General features: G+C 34.9%; 1 non-coding gene across 1 annotated transcript; it reads right to left on the minus strand.

The window, feature by feature from the left end:
- Window positions 1–237: 237 nt before the first annotated feature.
- TRNAQ-CUG (transfer RNA glutamine (anticodon CUG)) lies at window positions 238–309 on the minus strand. Its single transcript has one exon. It is a non-coding gene; the product is annotated as a tRNA-Gln (tRNA).
- Window positions 310–4,845: the final 4,536 nt, after the last annotated feature.

The raw sequence follows: 4,845 nt of genomic DNA on the forward strand, positions 1-4,845 counted from the left end.
TAACTATTATTAAATTGTTACGTTATTGAAAATTAATTTACTTTAATTGAAGCCGTAATAAAATGAAAATAGGAATACCTATTTAAAAAAAACATCAAATTGTATGATTTAAAACGTACTTTAATAAAATAATATTTGAGACTGGCTTGTAATCTAATAAAATATAAAAATATTAAAATCATAAACACGAAATATAATAGAAAAAATGCATAAACAAAATTTGATGTACCAAAAAGTAGGTCCCACCGAGATTTGAACTCGGATCGTTGGATTCAGAGTCCAAAGTGCTAACCATTACACCATGGGACCGATGAGGGCAGCGGCGAAAGAGCTAATGATAAGACGCGAGCGGTGTAGCACGCATGACCTCATATTAAATGTAGCGCGCTATCTCGCTCGCACGAACAGATTGATCAGTTTGCGGGCACAATACAGCGAATGTGTAAATCGGCTACTTCAAAACCACGAACGTGTTAAATTCGGTGTTTTTAGTGCGTGATCAAGTTTAGTACCTATTCATTTTAGACTCTATTTTTCATTGGACAGAAAATAATGTTGAAATTACCAGGGGTGGCCAACCGGTCGATCGCGAATATTAGTCCAGTCGATCGTGGCAAGGCAAAAAATACTACATGATTGTGTACTTAACTATGCTGTTTCATTAGTAGGTAGGTATGTAAGTGATAGAACGCCCAGGGTTTCGTGAGTAAACAGTAGATCTTATGTAGTTATATAATATATTATGTAGTTATAACAATGATAAGTAATACATAAAACTTATTCAACAGATATTATCTAAGCATTGAAAAGTGGCTACATACAAATATTACATTTTTAGTTTTTCTTGTAACCCATACCATACACATGCGGTTAAAAATATAATTATACAGGCATTAAAATAAGTTAAGTCCATATAAAACCTCCCTAAAAAAATAAGATTTCATAACTAAGAATGTCCGTAGCAAAATCCGATCAAATTCCAAAGAAGCAAAATATTAAATCACGGTGCCTGTCCAATATCGCAATGAATCAACGCCAATTTATCAATTCCGATATGGACAACTATAACGAAAATTAATTGCTCCATTTGCCTGTATTTCATGCTCACGATAATAACTTAATGGACATTTTAAATTAGCATCACCATTGTAGTTTACGCTGATAGTTTATTGAATATCCGTCCATACAGCGTCTATTTGGATCAATAAACAAGGTATAAATAAATAGCAAAGTAAAGAAAGCAAAGTAAACCATGGACCTCACATGGTATCTACCAGTTAACCTTTGTGCCAAACCGAAAATAAAATAAATTCCTTGTTTAAGTAAGCTATAAGATTTAAATTAAAGTTAACTATTACTATAATAAACGAGAGTTAAGAGAAGCCATTATTGTATACTATGATCATTAGTGACGAAATAATGTAAATGAAAACTATTTTATGGAACTTTTTTACTTTTTAACCATTAAAATGTAAAAACGTAAGTACATGTTTTCTATAGAACGTTTCATACACGAAGACGCGCCCTACCATTCTTCCGCTAATGTTTGAGTGTTATCAGTACACGCTAAATTATCCATGAGTATCATCAAACTCACCGCACCCCGCGCTTCCCTCGACCAAAAATTGGTGGGGCGCGTCTTCGTGGATGAAACGAACTATACAGGGTGTTAGGTAAATGGGTATATGAGCCGACACTAGCCCATGTTAACATGGGCATATAAATGGTATAGTGAAGTCAGAAAATTGATATCTTCATTTTAATTTTCATACAAATCGGATGTTTTTTAAATTATTAAAAAAAAATAAAGTGATGATATCAAATTTCTGACTTCACCATACCATTTATATGTCCATGTTAACATGGGCTAGTGTCGGCTCATATACCCATTTACCTAACACCCTGTATTTACGAGTACCTATAGGTATCCAGGTCCACTAACAAGTTGAATCTATCAAAACTGAAATAGTATGTAACCACAATACGTGAAATAATTTCAACAACTGATACAAGTATGCCATAGGAACAATACAATGAAATGGAAGTTAGAACGAGTTGATGAGTTTGGAATCAGCTGAATAAATAGCTAAAGCACTATGTACGTCATTCGACGAGAACAAAAGGACACGAGTAATGACGCAGTTACACTATGCGGGATAAATAAGTATAGAAATGGTTTTTTGGTCCAATATTTTTTGAATTTTGCTTTAATAAGGGTCGCAGCCCGCAACGCAATGCAGTCACACTGTATTACTATGTTATTTTCTAGAATGCCGCCCGTATTCATAAACATTACTATGAGGTCTCACAGTGCGCGTGGACGTACAGGGTGACACATGAACTAATCACAGAGCTCTATTCAACGCTTCAAACTGTTTCACAAGCAAGCATCGTTTGTATGCGGGCGTAAGTTGCGTATTGTGGAAACAAAAGAAATAACAACAGGAATTACAAAAACACTATTCTATAGAACAGTGGTTCTTAACCGGTGGTCCGCGGACCACTGGTGGTCCCTGGAGGCATTCCAAGTGGTCCACAAAGACATCGTAGTAAACAAGTGACGTGGCGTGATGAGCCGAGTCAACACAACGCAAACGGCGCACAGTTGGCGAGAAATCGATCACCCCTTTCATAGGATTTTGAAAAAAAAAGTGGTCCCTGACAAGACAGAAAGGACAATGTTCGTTCTCCATACATTGTTCGCCGTTAGATCAACAGTGCCGAAAAAATACTTTCTAGGTTCTAAATGACACAAATCTTTATGTAAGAACAATTATTCCTGGCGGACCAATTCTATAAACTTATTGATAGCAATATTGTTATCATAACCTCTTACTTACTAGTATTGTATTATATTATTTTATGCACATCGATTTGGGAGATGTTCTGTATTGTAGTTGTCGCAGCCAAATTGTATTATAATATTGGACGGGTTTTGGAAATAGCTCGGCGTTCCACTTTTATGATTTACTTACTTACATTTTGCACGTAAATAAATAACATGAATCCTATGTTTACTTTCCACTCTTGACATTTAACACGTGACTTACCAAACTAACTATCTCCATGGTTACCGTCTTAGTCTATGCATGACTAGGGATTGAACAACTTTTAATTGAATATTATTAACAATTCTCGATAATTATTATCGATTGAAAAATATTCGGTATTTGAATCGAAAGATATATTCAATTTTATCAATATCAAAATATTCAATTTTAATAATAAAATAAATATTATTTACTACTACCTATGAAACGTTCTGAACATTGCCTGGAGCGCTCCCCCAATCCTGGGTTTTCCCTTTCCAAGCTGAGAGGACATCTTTTTGGTTCTATCGATACATTATAAAGGTACTTAATATTTGAAATGTATTACCAATTATTGTTATAAGCATTTTGAGCGAATAAAACTTTCAATTCTATTAGAACTTTAGACATTTCTCTCACTTTAAGCGGCATTGGATTTTTCATCGGATTTTGAAACTGTTACAGATATATTAAAGATGATCCCATATTGTTGTCATTGTCTATATCAGTGTTATGATCACAATTCTTTTTATTTTATTCATAACCTTCGACCAGTTGGACACATTAGATAGCTTCTTGTAGTATCGTGCAATATATTTTTAACTTTTAATTAAAATCTAGTCATACTGTAGCAATATGGACGATTTATTTTATTTACAAGATCGGTATCTTATTGTCTGTGATGACCGCAGTCAACATCACTATTACATGGATTCCTAACAATGAAGTACGGCATTGCCTTGTGCCGATTTTACATAGATTTTATCGACACAAATTATGGAACTTCATAGGATATGGAGCAGGCCACGCCCTAAAATGACCGGATGTCGTCATAGTATTATGGAATACATATAAAAGACTTTTATTATTTCATTTTCTAATCCTCAAGTGTCCGTTACAATCTAATTAATATTTAAGTATTCAAAAAGTAAGAGATTAATTTTGATACTTTACTGCTGTGCCCAGGAATCTGAGGCGGTTTCTGACAATGTCCTTTGGTAAAATGGTCCCTCGTGACTTAAAGGTTAAGAACCACTGCTATACAATGATAACTGGCGTTAGATCAATTTCAGATAAAAACCTTCTTAACTTTGTAATGCAAAATAGACAGGTTCTTTGTACGGAATGTGGATGATCACAGTGGGTTTACTTCATACAAAATCTTCCCACTCCAATCATCATCGTCATTTCAGCCATCCACTGCTGAACATAGGCCTCCAATGATTTCCACAAGCCCGGCTGGTAGCGGCCTGCATCCAGCGTATTCCTGCTACCTTTATGAGGTCGTCGGTGCACCTTTTGGGTGGACGTCTCAGGTCTCAGGCTGCGTTTTCCTGTACGTGGCCTACACTCCAGAACCTTGCTTCCCCATCGACAGCAGTTTTGCGTACATGTGCCCTTCCCTCTGTAACTCTTGTTTACATTTCACTATGTTATTTACTTTATGCCGTCAGAATAAACTCACATAGTTTATAGATTAGTAAGAACTAAATGTTGAAAATTTTTCAGTAATGATTCTGATCTTATTTTCAAAATACTACCTTTTTTTTGTTGAGAATCCGAGATCTTTCAAATAAATATCAAAATTACTACCACCTTATAAATAATAATAAATTGTATCCAAATATAATGAGGAATTTTATTTTTGTACTTACCTAGGCAACCACGACCTGATCATGAAAGTGATTTGAATGATTTCACAATGTCTAAACATTACTTTTAAATACATGACCCTTCTGCAGCTGCTTTTATTATGTGCTACGATTGTTGGCTCGGCGAGGACAAAGAAAATTAACTTCTACATTTTTCCTGCGAA

The sequence above is a fragment of the Ostrinia furnacalis genome, unplaced genomic scaffold (assembly GCF_004193835.3).
Source record: "Ostrinia furnacalis isolate ACB-3 unplaced genomic scaffold, ASM419383v2 OfSCF0552, whole genome shotgun sequence".
Classification (NCBI taxonomy): Eukaryota; Metazoa; Arthropoda; class Insecta; order Lepidoptera; family Crambidae; genus Ostrinia; species Ostrinia furnacalis.